The sequence below is a fragment of the Myotis daubentonii genome, chromosome 4, assembly GCF_963259705.1.
Source record: "Myotis daubentonii chromosome 4, mMyoDau2.1, whole genome shotgun sequence".
Classification (NCBI taxonomy): Eukaryota; Metazoa; Chordata; class Mammalia; order Chiroptera; family Vespertilionidae; genus Myotis; species Myotis daubentonii.
Genome location: NC_081843.1, coordinates 104,389,479 through 104,409,101, shown reverse-complemented (window position 1 = coordinate 104,409,101; position 19,623 = coordinate 104,389,479). Strand labels below are relative to the sequence as shown.

The 19,623-nt window shown below is 47.3% G+C and overlaps 1 protein-coding gene, 1 long non-coding RNA gene and 1 other non-coding gene across 5 annotated transcripts in view; 2 read left to right on the top strand and 1 right to left on the bottom strand.

Moving 5' to 3' along the window:
• Positions 1 to 1,791, bottom strand: part of SEMA5A (semaphorin 5A) — a 397,867-nt gene extending 396,076 nt beyond the window's left edge. For all 3 annotated transcript variants that reach the window (XM_059694805.1, XM_059694804.1, XM_059694806.1), the window contains exon 1: positions 1,328 to 1,791. The gene's annotated coding sequence lies outside the window, so the exon portion shown is untranslated. The remainder of the gene's footprint in view (positions 1 to 1,327) is intronic.
• A 143-nt stretch (positions 1,792 to 1,934) lies between these two features.
• LOC132233693 (uncharacterized) lies at positions 1,935 to 5,737 on the top strand. The gene is made up of 2 exons (XR_009452694.1): positions 1,935 to 2,225; positions 4,565 to 5,737. It is a non-coding gene; the product is annotated as an uncharacterized LOC132233693 (long non-coding RNA).
• Positions 4,398 to 4,467, top strand: LOC132234009 (small nucleolar RNA SNORD123). Its single transcript, XR_009452837.1, has one exon. It is a non-coding gene; the product is annotated as a small nucleolar RNA SNORD123 (small nucleolar RNA).
• Positions 5,738 to 19,623: the final 13,886 nt, after the last annotated feature.

Below are 19,623 nucleotides of genomic sequence, written 5' to 3'. Positions count from 1 at the left end.
CAGAACTTTATGTCAGTATTAAACTTAACTCAGATTACCTTCATGCAATTTCGGTTTTCTTTTTTTTTTTTTTTTTTTCTGAGTAAAGACAGTCGTCACAGGGAGGAAGACAGATGCACAGACGAGAAGAGTTTGCGGCGATATGTTTGTCTCTGGAAGGAACCTTTCTATTTAAAGGACTTGTGTTTGGCAACCACCTTTCCTGTCCCTTCTTCTAACAATGCTGACAGCTCCCTCTGGTCAACAGATCAGCTGCCGCCCCCCTCCTCCCCTATGACATTATTGCCAGACCTGCCTGGTCCCGCTGTCTGCTGACTGGGACCCCCCACCCACTCACCCAGGACCTAGTCGCAGCTCTCAGCATCCTCTCTTCTTGCGCTCCCAGCGCTCGCTCTCAGCGCCCCCTTCCGGGGATCCCCGGGACGCCGCGGGCGCAGGAAAGTTAAATCCCAACTCTGAGCGGCTGCATCCAGGTACAAAGCGAGGAAGGGGCGAGGAGGTGAAGGCGCTTCCCGCCAAAGCCGGGGGGATGGGGATCTGCGTGAGGCTCCGCACTGGGCGTCCCGGGAGCACCGCTCCCCGCGGGGGTTCCCTCACACATCTTGGGAGGACCCGTTTCCTCCGCGACCCAGATCTCCTTCGGCCCCGAAACCCTGAGCCAGAGGATGCGAAATCCGTGCAGTGGCGGAGAGATGCTCGCGGCAAGGGACTCGCCAGCCTGCGGCCCATGGGGTCCTCCAGGCCGTCCTCCCCGGCCGCGGCGCTCAGGGCGGCCCCCAGCCTCCATCTCCCTCCTTAACCAAAGCGCTCGGCGGAGTTGAGCCCAAGTCCCACTGCCTCCCAGTTCCGCACGTGCGCCTCCAAACCGCTGGAACTAAACCAGAAACAGCTGCCCCCGCCGGGAGGCTGCCAGGCAGCGGCTCCGAGCCCGCGAAGCCCCGGCTACCCGGACCCCTGCCCTTCGCTCCAGACCATGCGAGCCTGGGCGCGCCGGGGCGGGCACACTGCCACTGCGCACCGTCCCGAGGTGCGGGGTGGGGGTCGCCCACCGACCGGTCGCCCCGAGGGTCGCGTCCGCTCCTCACCTCTGCACGCTCAGGCCTCGGCAGAGGCAGGGACACAAACTTCCAGCTGGTGCACTCGCGCCACAGGGGGACCCCCCGCGGGGAAGGTGTCCTTCTAATCCCGTGCGCGCCACCTCCCGCTGACCCGGCTCCGGCCTGCAGACCGCCCCTGCCCCGATCCACAGGACCCGCCCGCCCGCCACGGCCGCCCCGGGTCCCGCCAGCAGCGCGGCCACTCAGGGATGGGGCAGGGGGTCGCTTACCAGGTGGGATGCGCGCTCCTCGGGCCAGTTACCCGGCGCCCGGAGCCCCGGAGCGGTCGTAGGGTCCTCTTCAGCGCCCGACCGGGGAAGTCGAGGCAGCAGCCGCCTCCGCCCCCGGCCACTTCCTCAGAGCCGTACCCCGCTTATGCGCTCGGGGCTGGGGGCGCCGGCGTGAGCGGCCGGCCCGGAGGAAAGCAGGTTCGTTCCCAGCGGGGGAGACGGCAAGGGGGCAAAGTTGAGTGTCCCAACCAGCTCCGCCAGGGAGCCCCCGGGAGGGGTCACCAGGACCGGGCTGCCCCCGCGGAGGAGGGGTGGAGGACGGGAGCCGCCGCCCGGCTGGGGCCGCGGCTGGTGGAGGACGGCAGAGCCCACCCGCGATGGGAAGGCAGCGCACGGGAGCGGGCGCGGCAAGAGCAGCTGCCTCCGGCGCCTCCTTCCCCGCGAGTCGAGCGGCGCGGGGAGCGCGAGCCGGGAGCGCGGGGCCGCCTCGCCCCGCCCCCGGCCCGGCCCGCCCCGCCCCGCCGCGCCTCCTCCTCGGACTGAAACCCGAGCGCTCCACCCGGCCCGGCCTCCCAGAGCCCCGCCCCCGGCCCCGCCCCTGCCCAGGCCCGGGCCCCTCGGCTCCCCGGGCACCCCTGCACCCCAGGAGCCCCACTTGGCCTCCCTGGTGCCGTGCGCCCCAGCCTGGACCTTCGGGGGGCTTCCTTCCCCCCGCCCCCTCGCGCGGACCGTCGGTGGCTCCCCGCGCCTGTCCCGCCGCTCGGACGTGGCTACTTTGGGGGTGGGGGTGGGGGTGGGGGTGGGGTGGGGTGGGGTGGGGAGCGCAGTATAAAGGGTCGGAGGCGGCGCGGGCCGAGACCTAGACGTGGCGCGTCCACTCTCCCGGCCTCCGCTCCAGGTACGTGTGCGATCCCGGCCGAATCGGCCGTGCGGTGTGGGGGTGGGCGGGGGCCGCAAAGTCCTCTCGGACTCCCGAGATGTGTGATTTTTTGTTTTTTCCTTTTTGTGTGACATCCTCTTGCGGGCTCTGAACTGGTAACTCCTTAAAGACCACGAGAGTCGCTGCGGGTTCTCGGAGGAGCGACTTGTGGGGTGAGCCTCCCGCCTAGTTTGGGTCGATTTCAGCGGAGTTCAATCAGAGACAGGAACAGAGCAGATGACCCAGGGAGGCAGCTGAGCACTAAGAGAGGGGCTCCTGGATGGACAAGGTTAGTTCGTCCAATTCTGGGGCCAAATGTTACTTGTTGCACTTTTGCAGACTCTTTGGGATCTATGGAGCAAGTACTCAGGTGAAAAGATTCATTAAAGTACCTTTCAAGACTCCTAGAATTTGATACTTTTTAGCAAAGCATCTGCTCAGAACTCCGAAGAGCAGCGCCTGTCCCTTTTCCTCTGGGTGAGGGTGGGGACAGTATCTCTGGGCCCTTTTGTCTCCGCGTGGGCCTCTGAGGGTGGCTTTCAAGTTCCCCTGCATAGGGAAACACGTGGACGCCCCGCCGCGGGCCTCTCTTAGCTAGTGACATAGGATGTCCCTGTGACCCACACACGAATGGCCCCAGAGCGGGTGTGGACATACCCCATACTGGAAAGGGGCCAGTATGCCCATTACTGTGCAATTGAGCTCATCTGTGCAACAGAGAACCCACCACTGGCTGGAAGGTGTGTCATAGCCTGTCATATCCAAGAGAAAGACGATAGAAATACAAATTGACATTGAATTTTTACTTTGTAGAAATAGTTTTTAATAAAAGAATTAAATGAAAGCAATCCTGAAGGTTTCTTAGAAGCCTAGTGCAGCCCAAAATCTCCAATATCTCTCTCTCTCTCTCTCTCTCTCTCTCTCTCTCTCTCTCTCTCTCTCTCTCTCTCTCTGGGGCTGAGCTGCCTGGGTACTCAAGGCCTCACTCGGGAGGAAATGTCAGTAGCTGGGAGCCTCTTGGAGAAGCATTCTTCCCTGGGTTGAGTTGGGGGCACTCAGGCCTGGCAGCTGCCTGGCTCCTGGGGACCTTAGTGAACAGCTTAACAGTTCTGCGCTTGGCATGAGGGGCACTAGCTCCATTCCTGACATTCCGATTCTCTTGCCTACGTGGCACAGAGGCCTAGGAACGCCCTGGGAGGAGGAGGCACCCTGGGAGGAGGAGGCTGCCAAGGTCTAGCCTGGCTGCTCTGCTCCTGGTTTGGGGGGGGGGGGGGAGGGGAGGGAGGGCATTGCCTTACTCCTGGCTTTGCAGCCCTTGGGTGCTTGGGTACCTTTGGAGCCTCCAGCCGCCAGGGCAAAGGGAGACGGAAGTAAAGATCCCGATGTGTAATTAATCCTTGCCCTTGGCTTTCAGAATTACAGTTAAAGGTGTGTACACTTAAAAAAAAAAATCTTGGCATACAGAGAGCTTAGCCGTGGGAAGAAAATAGCTTTCTACACCATAACCCAGGGCTGATAAGCTAACGTTTAGCTCAATAAATTATGTAACTTTATGTGTATGTGGAGGAGAGAGGTCAACTAGATGGGCAGTTTACAGGCTACACCCAAGCATTGTTAAAATATGTATGTTTAATGATAATGATTTACAAATTAATACTGGGGACAGATGAGAAACGAAAGAGTAAATTAGAGGGCGTCCTTACAATGAAATGGCCTTCATCTGAGGTCCATTGATTTCACCTTGCAACTTAGGGAAAGTTCCTTAACTTTCCTGAGCTACCCTCACTTCACCTGGACTTTAAAGGAACCTGCCCTAGGTGTGTCCTTTGTAAGCTCTGAAAGAGAAAGGAGGTGATGTGAGTACTCAGGGGCCAGCATAGAAGTAGGCTCTCTGCAATGCAATTATTTTAAAGCCTCCACAGGTGTTTCGTTCTTCCAACTGAAGTTCCTGAGTGTGTTTTTGTTATTTGTTTTTTTAACATTTGCTCACTGTTCCTACAGTAAGCTTCTTATCACATGATAGAATTAGAGGTGATACTTTCGAAACAAAACTCTTTAGTTCTCTTTTAAAAATAAACGTAGGGCTCTCCCTAAATTTTTATGTCAGCCATGCACACAATGTAAAAGAATGGGAACACCAACCAAGCACTCGGTGAAAATGATGAATTTTGGGGCGCTGATTCATGTGACCTGAAAAACGCCATCCATTTCCTGATTCACCTCCATTTCTGTGGCCAAATGAAGGATCTCTTCTGTCTCTGAAATAATTAACGGCGTTTTTCTTGTCTGTATGTCTCTGCCTTGTGCTGGAATTTCAGCTACATCGATAAACTGCCACCTCGGAGGGGAGCCGCAGGGAGGGGGCTGCAGAGAATGTCACCTGGTGGAGCTGCCGACGCTGCTGTGGTCAGGAGTGACCTTCAAGGGAAACCTCGGTATCTGTGACCTTTACAACGCCCGGGACTGTATTAGTGTCATGAAAAACCCCAGTCCAGAAATCATGGCTTATGGATGTTTACATCTTAACTGGATTTTCCTACAAACAAGCCAGGGACCCATTACAGTCTCCAGAAGTGTTCCTTTTTTCTACTGTTTTCCTTTTTTAAGATATGGCATTTAAGAATTGAAAAAACTGCTAGATCCTCTGATCAGCCCCATTAGTTTTTTTCTTTAAATGGCCATTGATAAAACGACATGCAGTTTTTATGCCTCACTAAGATTGCCTCATGCTGGTTTTTGTTCATATACTATTTTAAGTATTTGAAAGACTCATGATATGGCTACAGATAATGCTGTGATACTCCCCAAAGTCTTGAGAGAAGAATCACCAAGTAGGGAGAGTTCAGGGAGCCATCAGCCCCGACTCAAGTCCCTTGAGCTGCACCAGGGTTCTTTAGGGTTTTTAACCCTAGAAATGCTCACTCCCCCTTTAGTGTAGCAGCCCACTCCTATGACAGAGGGAAGCAGGCTAGTTTTATTCAAAACAACAGCCAGAAACTAAAACAGAATACAAACAAAATAGTATGGCACATCTGAGAAGGAGCTGGGAATGAGACAAAGTGTGGGGTCCTGGACCTTAAAGGGAAGGACCAGGGCAACCACAAGGGCACCTGCTGGCCAGCCCTCTGCCCGTCAGGACACTGGACACTTCATCACACTCCCTTCTCTGAAGTCTGAGTTCCACCCACACCCACCCAGGGCCTGCTTCCAGCTTCTCATGTCTGCCAGCAACGTTTTGCTCCTGCCAGCTGTACCACAGAGGCTGGCACAGAGCAACCTGGTCATCATCCAACCCAGGTGAGCTTTCTCACCTTTGCGCTCTCTAGACTAGAGCTCACTCCACAGGTGAAAACCACCTCCGCAAATATTTTTGCCTTGTCTTTTTTGTTTGTTATTTTTCTTTTTATTGCCTTGTTTTTATTGTTAAATTTCTTGATATATTTTTCTAGCAACCCAATTCCCTTACAATAAAATTGCTGTGCTCAAAATACCTCAAGTTGCCTTTTTATAAGTATGTTCTGAAGAGAGGAAAAATGTTGGGTTTAAAAGATTTTTGGAATACCTAGAGGAAATTCAGATGGTTTGTAGCATGGAGATAAAGCATCCATATGGTTTCCCGAATGTTATTTTCTGACATGAAGCCTTGTGTATATCTTGAGTGTCTATAAGTGAAGAATGGCTGTGCTTTTATAACAGATATGCTTGATACCCATTAATCAATGTCCTCTATATTACTGTGTTTGAAAATAGATTTGGGGAGAAATAAGTACATTTGGAAATAAATTTTCAAAAATAATGTTCATCCTACATAGATTTAGAAATACAAATTATTCTGCCTTAGTTTATTCCATGGTTTACTAGGGAGATTAACTCATGATGCCCTTGAGGTAATTGAAAAGAATATCTGCTAAGTGAAATTGACCAGGAGGCAAAGTGTCTCCTGAAGCATATAAGTGGGAAGATGAGCTGTCAAGGATCCCGTCACCCTTCTGTCAATTCTCATTTCAGATCCTTCCTCCTTTCCATTCCTACCGTTGCCTCCTTAATTCAGAATATCAGCTCACCCGGAGCACCAACAACTCTTACTGGCCTACAGGTCTCCCTGTGCCCCTGGTCTATACCACTATACCAACAACACAATCATCCTTAATAACGGACCTGATTTTATTTGAATTGCAATCTGCCTGGCTTTAAAAGATTTTTAAAAAAGCAACTTTCCTAAAACTTAGCTGTAGTCAGTAAGATGCAAATCGGTGGGTGCCGGGAGCCGGTCCATCCTTACTGTTTCAAGGGACCTGGCATATATGGCATACGGTTCTTAATATGTTTGCTCACCTTCTTGGTGCTGTATTTTAACCAAGGTCACCTCTCTGAGAAAGGTTGAATCCCCAGGTAGGGATTTTCCCCTGAAGTTAGGGAGGGAATAAAACCCCTCAACTAAGTGCCAGGCGGGTAATTAATCCCTTTAACTACAAACAATCATGCTTAAACTACATAATCTTTTCTCCCTGGAATGGAGATAAGAAACGCCCTAACCTTTGTAATAGAGATTGATAGGATTGAATCAACTGGTATAAATACAGTTGTAACAAGACAGAAACACTCAGAACTTAGAACAGAATCAAGAAGACAGAACCTACACGGAGCCTAGAGACAGAAGAACTTCGCTGGAGAGAGCATGCCGGAGGATCCTGGAGAGGGACTGGCCTCAGAGCCTAGAGACAGAGCCTAGCGGGAGAACATGGCAAGGGATCCTGGGCTGAACCTGACTACAGAGATTGGCAGGAGAACCTGACTGGAACCTGGACACTGAACCTGACTGGAGAGCCTGGACAGAACCTGGCTGGAGAACCTAGCGAGGGAACATGGCTACAGAACCTCGCTGGAAATCCGAAGCAGAACCTCTCTGGAGATCCGGGCTAGAGATTCTGGCTAGGCTGCTGATCAACTGAACACTATCTCCGTGTCATTCCTTCTTCGCCGACTCCGTCCACACCTTTGGGGACCCCTGGACCTGCTGGGGTTGGACCCCAGCAGGTGGGAATCCAAGAAAGTTCTTGGTAAGAGGGAGCAACAACTAGCTGTGTGTGACCTTTCTTGCCCTACCCTCCTGAAACTGAGGGTCCATATGACTTTGATTAAATTTATTTTTAAATCCTAGCTCTAGAAATCATCTCTCTCTCTCTCTCTCTCTCTCTCTCTCTCTCTCTCTCTCTCTCTCTCTCTCTCTCTTTTTCTCCCTCCATATATATATCCCTCAGAGACCTGGCCTTTCCCCCATATAATCAGCAACCCCCAAGGCAGCAGAAGATCACAGCCTGGACTTGCCTAATGGTCACACTCTCTGGAGCTGTGCAGGCTAAAGATGACATTTTGACCTTAAGTTACATCTGAAATGACCCCCTGGCTACATTCCCATGAGAGTGAACAGAGGGACTCCAGAAAGGACCCTAAAGTTGCTTTCAAGACCTTAAGAAATTATTTATTACCCATACCTCACCTCTGATCAATCTGCTCCCAGCATGGCCCTGAAACCCTAATTACTGGGGTTACCGACTGGGACCAAAGATGTTACCAGCAAGACAAGTAGACTTTGGTTCTTGTCTTCTTGAAGGAAAGGTTTCAATCAAGAGACAAAGTGTAGAAAAGCAAGCAAGAATGTATTGACTGTACCAAAAACACACTTAGGACAGTGAAACAAGGAAGGGCATAGATTAGAGGAAGCAATGGGAGAGCCTAGGCTGAGCTGCTCTGGCTCACTGGGAAGTCAGAGAAAAGCGGGCCTTGGAGACAGGTTCAGGGGTTAGCCCGGGACAAGCTCCCGCTGCCCACTGCTCCCCTGGTTGCAAGTCTCATGGGATCCCTTAGAGCAGTGGTTCTCAACCTTCCTAATGCCACGATCCTTTAATACAGTCCCTCATGTTGTGACTCCCAATTTCATTGTTACAAATTGAACATAATTAAAGCATAGTGATTAATCACAAAACAATATGTAGTTATATATGTGTCTTCTGATGGTCTTAGGCAACCCCTGTGAAAGGGTCGTTCGACCCCCAAAGGGGGCGCGACCCACAGGTTGAGAACCACTGCCTTAGAGGTTAGGGATACATGCCTGTGAGGAAAGGAGAGAGGAAACGGAAAGGCACAGGCATGCTCTCTGGAGGGACAGTGCACTGGGACCTTCATTTTCAGGGGTTTTAAAGGCTGGGCATTTAGTGGAGCTTTTAGGGGAGAATCAATAGACTACTCATCAGCTTTATGCTAATGTACCAAAATGAGATTCATTCTCTTCAATTTGTCTGTTCTTAGGTGTCGTTGGCAAATGGCACTTGTTGAATTTGTTACCTGTCTCCCTGAGGCGGGTGTTTAAACTATTTACCCTCTGGTTGGGGAGGAGAAGTGCAAACCATTTATTCTTAAGTGTTCCTGGTTTAGGGAAGATAGAATTTACTAGGTGGGTGCAAAATGCTGTTTAACTATGTCTTAGTTTCCCTATTCTGCTTGTCCTAGAATTTTCCTAGATTCTTACTACTCTATAACAGTCACACTGTCGGGACCTCTGGCAGACTAAAGAAAACATCTTGACCTAAATTATGTCTCATTTCCTGAGCCTAAAGGTGAAATGACCCCCTGGCTTCATTCCCATGAGAGGGACAGAGGGACTCCAGAAAAATCTCAAAGCTGCCCTCAACACCTAAAGAAATGATTTATTACCCTTTCCTCACCTCCGATCAATTTGCCCCCAGCATAACCCCAAACCCCTAATCCATGGTGTCTTGTGATTTTGCCCTAAGCATATAATCTGTTACCTAGAAGCCATCTGGAAGCCGGATTTTTAGTGTTAACTCTCAGTGTCTGGGCTAGCCAATTCAATGTTAAACTATTTTGCAAACTCCTTCTCATGCATTTCTTTGGGCCAGTGTATGCAGGCAGGCAGACCCAAGGAAAAACACTGGGGTTCCAGTAACATCTCACTTCTGAATTCCTGCCTGGAACTTGACTGTGATAGTTGAAATCCCAGCCAACCTCTGGGACTGTAAGGTAACCTTGAGGATATAAGCCATGAGCCAAGAACAGGAGAGCTGAAAATAAGGAACTTGAATTCCTGGTGACCCTCTGGAGCCCCCATCTCAGCCATGGACTGTCACCTCCAGACTTCATAACAGGAGAAACAAATAACTTTCCCTTCGGTTTTGTCCACCACTGTTTCCGTTCTGGGTTTTGAGGATAATGTGATTTCTAGCAGAAGAAGGTAGAAGGCTTGTCCCGATCTGGCCTCCCTGCGTCCTCCTCTCTCAACATTACCACCCACTTGGCCCTCCCTCTGGCTCTGCTTTCCGGCTTTCAACCAAGTTTGTTGCACAGCATGTGCCCTGGCACAGACAGTGCACTAAGAATAGAATAGAGCTGCACAGAGCCAATCCCTGCCCTTGTAGGAATTACAGTCTTTGGGAAGAGGTAGGGATCAAGGACTGATCCCACAAGCATGTAATCATAAGCCCTGCTAAATGCTGGGAAAGACAAGTTTGGGGATGTCTGGTTTAGTCTGGAGAGTCAGGACAGGCATCACTAAAGGTGGCATTTGAGCCGACATTTGAGGGATGAGTAGTGATTAACAAGTAAATAAGGGAAGGAGTGAGATTCCAAAGAAGAGTAGAGATATTTTAGAATTTAACTGAAACACACTTGTTAAAATACCTAGGATGGTAATTGAAAAAAGAAAAAGGAGGAGGAGGAGGAGGAGGAGGAGGAGGAGGAGGAGGAGGAGGAGGAGGAGGGGGAGGAGGAAGGAAGGAAGGAAGAAGAAACATATATAATCTAAAACAGTAGAGAGGGGAAAATGAAATAAAGATAACTTGATCAATCCAGGTGAAGGCTGGAAAGGAAAAAAAAAAAGAGGAAAGAAAAGAAATGTAGAAAGAGAAGAACTAGTAGAATTTCAGTAAACATGTTGTGGACAGAAAGGGGGCCACACACTAAACATGAGAACCTCAAGGGAGGCCTGCACAGGCCTTACAAACTCTGACCTACAGTCACCACATAGGAAGGTCTGAAATGAAAACTTTCTAAAAGCAGTTCATGGCAGGCAGTCTCCTAGGGTGGTATTTTTCCTAATAAAGGTGAATCTTTACCTTAAGGAGCTTATCAAGTCTCCATTTATCCCCTTTTATATCCTCGTCTGACCTCCCCCTAGCAATCACCATATTACTGTCCTGGTCCATGAGTTTTTCCTTTTTTTCCTTTTTTGCTCTATCTCTTCCCCCACCCTTCCAGTAAGCCACATTTATGATAATTTATGGTACATAGAAGACAATGAAAATCAGAAAGATTCATATTTTGTATGAAAATACAACATAAAAAGTTTATGTGATGTAGCTAAAACAGTATTTACAGAGAAAGTATTAAATACTTATATTAGGAAAGAAGGACTGAAATTGACAAGCTAAAAGTCCAACCCAAAAAGTCAGAAAAAGTGCAAAGGGAAATAACATAGTTAATGTCACATATTAGTGAAAGACTATAAAGGTACAATAGAAAGAGTCAACAATGTCAAAGCTGTTTAAAAAGTAAGTTGAATAAAATAGACCAACCTCTGGTTATATATATCTCACTAAAAATATTTTGTTTTAGGAAACTAAAAGGATATAAGAATTCAGATACACTTGCAATCATTAAAGAAACTGAATCAATAAATATATAACAAGTAAAACAAACACACATTCCTAAATGGCTTTCTAGGAAGATCCTACCAGATATTCAAGACTCATCCCTATTTTATGAAAGTTATTCTAATGAATAAAGTCATAGGCTAAAGTCACAACATTCAAGGATGTTTTATCACTAGAATGCATACTAATATAAATCATCTCATTGTCAACATAAGAAATGTCCAAACTGTAAAAATGTTTATGAGTTTATTTGAGCCAAACTGACAACAATTGTCGGAAAGCAAATTCTCAACAGATAGAGAAAATGCTCCAGAAAATGTCAGTGTTAATCACTTATTTTATAAGTCAAAGGGCAAGAAATCTCTGGGATTGGATAAAAAGGAAAAGGACTAGGCACATACTTATTTTACACAGGTGGGCATAGGCTAGTTAATAGTCAACAATTAATACAGTAACACTAACAATGAGGGGATCTGTGGTCTCTGCTAGGGTGTGTGGTTGTAGCCTGAGGGGGTCTGGAAAAAAAGGAAATTACCCTGACATTCCAGAGGCTCAGTTAAGGTAAAGATTCACCTTTGTTAGGGAAGATACTGGTCTAGGACAAGACTACCTGCCATTATCAGCTTTTAGTTAGGAAACTTTAATATTAGACCATCCCGTGTGGTTACCTGAGGTCTCTGAGTTTATATCTAGCAGGACTCCCATGCAGGACTTCCCTGAGCTTGTCAGGTTTAGTACATGGTCCCCCTTTCATCCACATCAACAGAATTAAGAAAAACTGTATGATCACTTCAACAGCTATCTACACTAATAAAAGAGAAACATGGTAATTGGCGTACGACCGCTACCCTTTTCATTGGCTAATCAGCGAGATATGCAAACTAACTGTCAGCCAAGATGGCGGCCAGCAGCCGGGCAGCTTGAAACTAACATGAGGCTTGCTTGCCTCAGTGACGGAGGAAACCAACGTTCCCCGCCTGCGGCTGCAGGCCTCTGAGCCGGCAGTTTAAGAAACATTGTAACAAATACCGTTGGACTTCAGCCAGCAGATTCGCAACATTGTAAGCAAAGGCCAGAAACCTACTTTCAGCCGTGGAGGCCTAAGAGCTGGAGCCAAGCCTCAAGGTGAAGCTGGCCCAGAATAAAAAATAAAAAAGAAAAATAGGAGCAGTTGGGAGCTTCAGTCACCCCCAGCCTGAAAACAGCCCTCAGCCCCTCACCCAGACTGGCCAGGCACCCCAGTGGGGACCCCCACCCTGATCCAGGACACCCTTCAGGGCAAACCAGCCAGCCCCACCCATGCACCAGGCCTCTACCCTATATAGTAAAAGGGTAATATGCCTCCCGGCACCGGGATCAGCATGACAGGGGGCAGCGCCCAAACCCCCTGATCGCCCTGCGGCTCTGTGTGTGACAGGGGGTGGGGCCCCAACCCCCTGAGCAGCCCTGCTCTGGGCCTGATAGGGGGGAGCTCCCCAACCACCCCCCCATGGGCTCTGCTCTGTGTGTGACAGGGTAGAGCCATAACCTCCCCATCGGCCCTGCCTGAGTGTGAGAGTGGTGGCGCCCCAACCCCCTGATCGGCCCTGCTCTGTGGGTGATAGAGGGCGGTGCCCCAACCCCCTGATGGGCCCTGCTCTGTGTGTGACGGGGGCAGCGCCCCAACCCCCTGATTGGCCCTGCTCTGTGCATGACAGGGGGTGGCACCGCAACCTCCCCATCGACCCTGCCTTGAGTGTGACAGGGGACGGTGCCCCAACCCCCCAATTGGCCCTACCCTGAGCGTGACTGAGGGTGGCATCACAACCTCCCAATCTGCCCTGCTCTGTGCATGATGGGGCGGCACCCCAACTCCCCAATCGGCCCTGCTCTGAGCACAACCAGGGGCTGCACCTAGGGATTGGGCCTGCCCTCTGCCACCCGGGAGCAGGCCTAAGCCAGCAGGTCGTTATCTCCCGAGGGGTCCCAGACTGCAAGACGGCACAGGCCAAATTTTTGTGCACCGGGCCTCTAGTATAATATACTTTGATAAAATTTAACATGCATTTATCATTTTTAAAGACCTCTCTTAACTAATAGACTAGAAGAAGAAAGGAAATTTACCTAACCTGATAGACTACCTACCAAAAAAAAAATAAATCAACAAGAAATTTTACATATAATTGTGAAAAGTTAGAGATATTCACTTGAAAGGCAAGTGTGCACATATCAACACTTCTGTTCAACACTGGTTGAAAGTGTTGGGCAGGGAAACTTTCACTTTACTTCCTTTAGTTCTTTCTGGCTGGTCAAATCATTCAAATGACAGACAGCAGATTAACAGGAAGAAATTAAATTTTAATATTTACACACGGGGGAATTCAAATAAGCATGAAAATTCCAAAGACAGTGAGACAAAATGAGGCAAAAATGTCATTTTGGATTAAGGAGGGGCAATTTACAGGTAAATAAGAAAGCAAACATATGGTAAACAAATGCATGCAGCGTCCCCCAGAAACAGTGGCACAAGGGATCTAGTCAGAGCTTTTTGCTTGGATCCTCCAGTCTGCCACACTTCATTCCTATGTGCTCAGGTGGCTATGCTGAAGTTCCCTTCCTGAAGCAGGTTTGCTACCTGAATTGCAAGAAGCAGGTAAAGAGTAATAAACTCTTTCTGAGTTGTTTGGGCTTTAATTGCTTTCAGCTGGATATAATCTGCATGGGGGAGGTGGGGTACATATTCTGGGTAGACTCACTCCCAACCCCTACCAAAGGAAGAAACAAACTTCTAATTGTAGACAATATAATTGTCTCCAGTAAAAGCACTTAAGAACATCTACAGATAAATAATTAGAAGAAAGAAAAGTTCTGCAAGTCTGCTAGCTAGACTCCCAATACACAAATCAATTGTGTTCCCATAAACCAGCAGCAAATATGAGAAAATATAATTTAGAAAAGATAACATTAACAAAACACAATCAATATGTTTCCTAAGAATAATTTTGACAAAGACATGTTGGACCTTTGTGGAAAACTTATAAAATTAAATTTAAAGGTCTTAAAGAAAGCTTAGATAAGTTGATACATCCTGTATTTATGCATGGAATGATTCAGTATATAATATCTTGAATATTTAATATTCATTCAGAAAACTCATGCTCCCCAAATTCATCCTTAAATACAATGCAGATGCAATCAAAATCACAACTGGCTGGATGGAACTTGTATAGATCATAAAAGTTATAAGCAAGGCAAGATCACAGGTCTAAGAGTGATTAAGGAATTTCTGCAGAAAACAAACAAGGTAGGTGGGAGTTGTAAGGTATCAATATTGTTCATAAAGATAAAGAAATTAAGGCATTGAGATACTGGCACAGGGACTGATGAAGAGAACATGACACCGGCTTCATAAACAAACCCACATATATGCTGTCTTTGACATGTGACAAGGGCTCACTGAGGAGAGGTGGGACTCAATAGGCAGATCTAAAACAAGGGACAGCCCTGGTGGGAAAACACGGAATTAGAAACTTCCCTCAAGCCACTCATAGAAATAACTTTAAAGTAGATTAAAGCTAAAGTGAGAAAACATGAAAACATTAAGGAAAATATATAAGAAGCTATGTATTTGACCTCTGGGTAGGGAAGCAGTTCTCAAAATAAAAGACCAGCCATAAAGAAAACAAAAAATCAATACAGCAAACAACATTAAAGTTTAGAACTTCCCTATGACGAAATTCAACTTAGAAGCAAGTTTTAGCCTAGGAGAATTTTCAGTGCATACAATTGACAAAGATGATACACAGAATATATTTTCAAACACTTACCATTCCACTGGAGAAGCAGGAAGCAATAGAAACCTGTGCAAATGAAACAGGAAGCTCAATGGCCAATAGACATAAGAAGAGATGATAACCTCCCTAATAATCATGGAAATTTAATTAAAACAAGATGGCACCATGTCATACGAATCGGATTGGCAATAATAAAAAAAGTCTGGAGATACCAACTGTTACCAAGTATTGGCAAGGGGAACTTTAGAGGTGTAAATTGGTATAATCACATGGGAAGGCATTTTGGCCATTCTAGTCAAGTTAAAAATGTCCATTCCACACAGCCCAGTTGGCAAAGTTGCAGAGGACATGCAGTATACTGTCAGTTTATATAAAGCATTAAACCAAAAAATCATATCTATATAATGTATGAATACATACACAGTCGTTAAATAGTACAGAAATGATATACACTAAATTTGGGTTATTTGTCTTGGGTTGGGTGGGACAGAGGCAGAGATTGTGAAAAGAGAACTTTATCCGTTATTGTGTTTTCCATTAAAAAATAAATATGAAGTAAATACTGAAAAACGTGAAGATTGGATAGAAGTGGCTCGGTGCGTGCTCATTAGATTATTATCCTTTTCTGTATGCTCACAAAATGTCATAGTTCAATAAAGAAGGTTAATGGGAAGTAAGGAAGTGCAGACCTAGGCAGAGGGAGCTCATTAGAGCAGCTTTGTCCTGCAGAGGAACAAAGAGACTGGTAGCAGCTGGAGGGATGTGAGCACAGAGGGCTATTCTTTAGAGTGGGTCATTGGAAGCATGTTTATACATTGATTGAAATTCCTTCATGGACAGAGAGACATTGACTATGCAGTACAGCAACAAGATAATCACAGGAACAAAAGCCTTGGAAAGATAAGAGGCAATAGAACTTGTGTTTGGGGAGAACAGGGGATCTCTTAGCATTGTCATAGGAGGGAGGACCAAGGGAGACCAGGCCCAAGCAGGAATGGAAGTTCTGTTGGTGCAGATGAAGACCGGCCCCTCTAAGAACTATTTGTTTTCCTAATGAAATGCAGTCTTCCCTTGGTACCTGAGGGGATTGGTTCCAGGACATCTCCACCTGCCCCCAACACCAAAATCTACAGATGCTCAAGTCTCTTACATAATATGATGGAGTATTTGCATATGACTTATGCACATCCTCTCATATACTTTAAATCATCTCTACGTTACTTACAATCCCTAATGCAATATAAATGCTATGTAAACAGTTGTTACACTGTATGGTTTAGGGAATGATGACAAAAGAAAAGTCTGTTCATGTTCAGGACAGACACAACCACCATCGGCCTATCTACACAGTACATGTCAGCAACACTGTAACATTTTCTCAAATACTTCCTATCCAAGGTTGGTTGAATCCATGATAGGGAACCCATAAATATGGAGGGCCAGCTAGCTGTATAAGGTCAGGTTTGAGTGACAAGTACAGAAATGGCAAGAACATTAGAGAAGAGAAGCAATGCTATGAAATCAACATCTTGGAAATCAGGAAAACAAACTTACTGTCATCACCATGCTGCAATGAGTAGCCAGTTGAGGCTTGTGCTCAGCATCCTAAAATGAACTCCATCCACATTACAGTGGAATTATTTCCAGCAAACATCAGCATCTCAGGCTCTGGTGCAGAGAAGGCCAGTGATTGGGTCCAACCACAAGATGGTTTCACCAGGTAACAGAAAAAAAGAGAAGCAGAAAAGCTCACGATGTTTGCAAGGAAGTGATGCAAATGAACAAAAATGACAATGGGGTCAATGGACCGAAGGAAAAGACGAGGTCAGTCATTGCAATGGGAACCTGGAGGAAGTGAACAGGAGTGGTTGTGGGGGCGGGGTTGGTAGAGGAGGCACAGTGGCCCAACATGGTTCCAGGACAATGGGGGATGCAGTGAAGAAGTTAATGATGTTGAAGGCAGGGAGGACAGATGGGTCATGGAACAGAAGGCACGCATCTTCCATGTGTGCCCAGTGTTGATGTTGAAGTTATCAAGAGGAACCTGTAGTGAATGAGGCAGTGTGATCCAGGAAGTTCAGAAGACAGCAGCCAGGAGCAAATGATTACTGCTGTAATCATTTTACAGAGCTTGAAAATGCGGTTCAGAGAGGGTGTGCCTCTATGAAGCAACATGCAAAGGAATAACCTGAGGAACCCAAGAAGTGTTTGACTTCAAACTCCATACTCCTTCTACTGTATCAGACTTCTTATACAAGTCTCCACACAGGAAACTTGAATGACTGTACAATGAAATGTGATGTTAATCTCCAGTATCTCCTTTGGACAGAGCCAGTCACCATGACCCTTAACCAGTATGACTAATCTGAAATATCTGGGGAGTTTTTTCAACATAAACAAGCCCAGGTTGACCCTACACCTCATGAATCAATCTCTAGGGGGTGAGCCCCGACCTATGATTTTCAAAAAGATCCCCAGATGAATGATCCATAGCCTTGTTACCAACCACTACCCTCAGGTTATAGTCAGTACAAAAGCTCACCTGCCTTCCAAGCATAAATGGTTCTGACAGTCCCAAGAAAGAAATGATCCAAGAGAGCAAAGACTTGAGTGTCCAGTTGTGAGTGCTTTCTTGTCTATCCCTAAGGGTTACGCTCTGAGTATCCTATATAGCAACTCATTCCATGCTAAAATCTATTGAGAGACACATTTTCCTGTTTAGAATTTTATGTAATCAGAGAATATCTTAAATGTGTCCTCATCTTGATCAACTGAAGGACTTGTATACATGTATATAAGCCAAACCAATGGACATGGACAACAGGGGGATGGGAGCATGAGTGTGCGGGGCAGGGGTGGGGGGAGGTTGGGGGTTAATGGGGGGGGGGGGTGAGGGCACATTTGTAATACCTTAACTAATAAAAAATAATGTGTCCTCATCTTTCTCAAAGATTCACTAAAAATCAACTTTGTCAGTTGATTTCTAGAAAACGTTTTGCTTATCTATACTAATAAAAGGGTAATATGCTAATTAGACTGGGAGACCTTCCAGGAGACCTTCTGGATGTCCTTCTGAACAAAGCCATGGTGGCAGGGCCAAGGCAGAGGCGGTTTGGGCAATCAAGCCAGCAGTGGGGAGCAGTTGGGGGTGATCAGGCTGGTGGAGGGGGCAGTTGGGGCAATCAGGCTGGCAGGGAAGGAGCTGTTAGGGGTGATCAGGCCAGAAGCGGGGAGCAGTTTGGATTGAACAGGCCAGCAGACAGAGTCATTAGGGGCGATCAGGCAGGCAGGTAGGTGAGCAGTTAGGATCCAGTGGTCCCAGATTGCAAGAGAAATGTCTGACTGCCGGTTTAGGCCTGATCCCCGAGGGGTCCCAGATTGGAGAGGGTGCAGGCCAGGCTGAGGGACACCCACCCCCCACGAATTTTGTGCACTGGGCCACTAGTCCTATATAATAAAAGCCTAATATGCTAAGTGTTCGGTTGTCTGGTTGGCCATTCACCAATCAAAGTGTAATGATATGCTAAAGCCACTCAACTGCTCACTATGATGTGCACTGACCACCAGGGGGCAGACACTCTGACTGGTAGGTTAGCTTGCTGCTGGGGTCTGGCCGATTGGGACTGAGACAGGCCAGACACACCCTGGGGCCCTTCCGCTGTCCCTCCTTAGCTGGCCAACTTCCTGTGTCCCTCCTCGGCCCTGATCGTGCACCGGTGGGGTCCCTCAGCCTGGCCTGTGCCCTCTTGCAAGCCAAGGGACCCCACTGTGCATGAATTTGTGCACCAGGCCTCTAGTCTGTAATATAACCTGAAAAATGTTTGTTGCCAAGTTTATTGCTTTGGGGAATGCCAGTATTATGGGGGCCACTCTGCCTCTCTCACTCTGTCACACATCCCTTTTCTGCTAGATCAGATTTAAAGCTTTGTGCATGAATGGAAGGAGCCTCTTATGGGATATGACCTGAGGAAGCATCCCATTGAGTAGCACAAGACAATTTTGACCATTGTTTACTCTCCTTCTACCTAACTTCCCAGATCAAAGAACAGAGACATGGTTATCTAATCATGCCAACATAAGAGCTACAATAATATTTATTTCACTTTCTCCTACCCTCAGGAGATGTCGTTCCAACTCCCCCCAGGGAAACATGTCATGATCTAGAGCGGGGGAGTGAAATGGCCTGTAGGTACCTCATTCCCAGAAACTCATGCCACACCAAGTGCCCACCAAGATGAACACTGCCACTCTCTCTGAGTGGGCTGGATTGTCTTCGATTTCCTTCTCCAGAGCCCTGAGCGGTGACTCATCCACCGCATGTGGTGACTGTATGGATGAAGTCACAAATGTCTGAGGCTCAGGCAACCCTCAGTGAGTGTCTTGCAATGTGTCTTTTGTGGAGCTGACATGCATTGAGTTTCCTGCTTGCCAGGCTCTGGCCTCAGAGGTTTAAACTACCATTAACCTGTCCACCCATAACTCTGAATGCTGGCAACTTTATTAATCATTACTTCCTAGATGAGAACACTGAGCAGAGAGAGGTGAAGTCATTTCCCCTGCGAAGAAACAACCAGGAGGTGTGGGTAGGATTCAGATGGCACCACTGCCTCTACTGTGCACTAGCCCAGGGTTTGGCCAACTTTTTTTTTTAAGAATATATACTTTTTTATCTTATTTTAGTTAAAAATAATAATCATTGTACCCTGAATGAAGAAATTGGTCTTGGGGGGCAGGGAGGAGTGAGAAGAGAGAAAAGAAAAGCAATAAGTCAAAAGAAAAAGAACTTCCTATATTCATCTGTGTAAACAAATCCACTAAGGCAAATGCAAATCCAGGGCCAGGACTGCTGCACAGGGTCAGTACCTCCTAATTTCTGTAGAGTCTAAGACCAAAAAAATAAAACCTCTGCATGTCCAACAGGAGTTTCTTAGACTC